Source organism: Bactrocera latifrons, unplaced genomic scaffold (assembly GCF_001853355.1).
Source record: "Bactrocera latifrons isolate USDA-ARS-PBARC rearing strain unplaced genomic scaffold, ASM185335v1 scaffold_12, whole genome shotgun sequence".
NCBI lineage: Eukaryota > Metazoa > Arthropoda > Insecta > Diptera > Tephritidae > Bactrocera > Bactrocera latifrons.
Genome location: NW_017534630.1, coordinates 2,033,937 through 2,036,417, shown reverse-complemented (window position 1 = coordinate 2,036,417; position 2,481 = coordinate 2,033,937).

Here is a 2,481-nt window from a genome sequence, read left to right as displayed (position 1 = left end):
ATCAATTTAATATATCATCAATTGACTTTAATTCCATTTTATATATGCCTAGCGAGTATTTATATATAACTCCGTAGTAGGGATAAAATAATTATACATATATGTATACTAAAAATAAAATACATAATTAATTTTCAATAAYCTTATTATTATTCACAATGCCGTCCTTCAAACCTTCTCGCTACCAATGTACGCAAATAAATATCAATGTTTTCGCAAATGCTCTCACATATTTTGCAAAGTAACTGAAACTAATATCTCAAAAGTAACTCTCAGCTAAGTTGTAAAATTGTAAAGCAATTGTAAGACTGAATCATACTTTTGACGTAGACGTTCGTTTAAGTTGCTCTAAAACACTAAACATTAACTAAATCCAAACACACTCACTACTAACATACCCAAGCACTCATATATATGTGAGAGCTTATATTTGCACGGAAAATATTATTATGTGAGAGCCAAAAGCATTATATTTGCACACAAAAAATGATATAACAGCTCGCCGRGCGAGTTTCAATTCATTTATCAATGTGCCCACGCTCATTCCAAGCAAAGAAATAACCAAACGCTCATTGGTGAGCGAAAAGTCTTCTTAGTTCAATCAATTGACAAGAGTCTCAAATTTGTTGCTCTTTATACGTAAACCAAATCGCATTTTTCTTAGACTTTATACRATTTTATCGTATCTGAGAGACTTAGAATGAGCTCTCAATATATATACATAGTATGTATCCACAATCTTAAGTACAATCAATAACTGATTTTTATACTCATATACTCGTATACATATGTATACACATGTACGAAGTATAAACCCCTACACGTTCACGTAGTTGCAAACTTAAAACGATCCGCTCAGTTAAGCTTCGGGTACTTAGTAAACAATAAATCGAGAAAAGGTTTAAAAGCAAAGCCACTTAGTCAGAAACATTCAAGTTCTAATGAAAGCGATGATTCTTCATGACACATTGCGAATTGAATTATCTGAAATAGAAAGATCTGTAATGATCTGTTAGGATAATTTTCAATCGACAAAATATGTACTTTCAACAGTTGAAAAATGCAACTTTAAACGCAAATATCTGGAAAACTATAAGTTTTCCGTGGCTACCTCCTCTATCTGCAAATACCCATTTTATCCTGGAAATTCTAGGACGGTATTCTAAAGTTTTCAGAAATCAGAATATAAATAGTTATTCTGTTAAAACAACTCTTCGGAAGATTGACATTTATACAAAACATGAACTATTGAGTTGAAATTTCGACGTCTTATATGTCTTGATATAGACATATGACATAATCCAAATCATAACCCACATATYTAACTAACTTGCCTTCATACATAATCGACACAAATCCATATCAAACCCAATTCTCTCACGCTTGCGAAATGTTCAGTAAGAGTACAATATTATAATACCCTAAGCACAACATGTAACGCTTGGTTATCAAAARGAAAAAATAGGAGACAACAAAATAACTCGACAGCCTACTCACTAAAGCGAAGAGTCATTATACTTGAGTATACAGTATCATCATGTTGTTGTTTTTGTTTTTGGCTGCGTTTCTTCTATGGGGGCTGAACTAGAATACCTTGGAAATTACGGATAAAGAATCGAACGAGTTGACATGTTATGTAAAAATATAAAAAGGCGGTTAAGTAGTAAACAGCAATGGACAGACAACGACGACGACGAAAATGACGAGACCGCTGTCGCAAATAATCGCTGCGAGACGAAGCAGAACCAAAGCAAAGCAACGTCGAAGGCGCCCAAAGCTACTTAATGCCGCTTAGCGTTGTTTAAGTCATGTTTTTCTCGGTTTTTGTTTTTATTTTATCATTGAGCAAGCGCTCGATTTGAATGAATGGGTGGCATTTAATTTGCATTAATTCCGTCTGCGTCCGCGTCCGTGTCCGCTACCGCCATAACTTTGCTGTTACTGCTGCTGCTCTTCAATGGCAATCATACACACTAGTATATGCACGTGTATGTACGTATATTCGAGCAGACTTATATACATACGTGMTTGTGTGGGCGCTTTTGCATATTTATACAGCAATCATGCGTGTCGTCTTCTTCTTTCGCCGTTTTCACGCGCTCTATTCGCATTTGCTGTTGGATTTGAGCTTATATAATATAACAATATATCTGACACATTGATTCTTTAATATTTGGATATAGCATTACTGTCATTGTATATATGCGTGCTAGATGTATTGTACTTGTATGCAAGATTTCAAAATCACTTTAAAAGCGAATTCATATTTATTCCGAGAACGATAAGTAATTAKCTTACAGAAATAAAAAGAAAATATTGGAAAAATTGAAATTTTATTTCATTTTACTTTATAAGTTTACTTATAAAGCCAAGAGCCAGTTTAGAGATCTATAAAAATTAAACCTAAGTAAACCGACGAAATTTACGTTTATTAAGGTCCGGTCTTACGAATGGCTATTTTCAGTAACTTAATAAAAATAG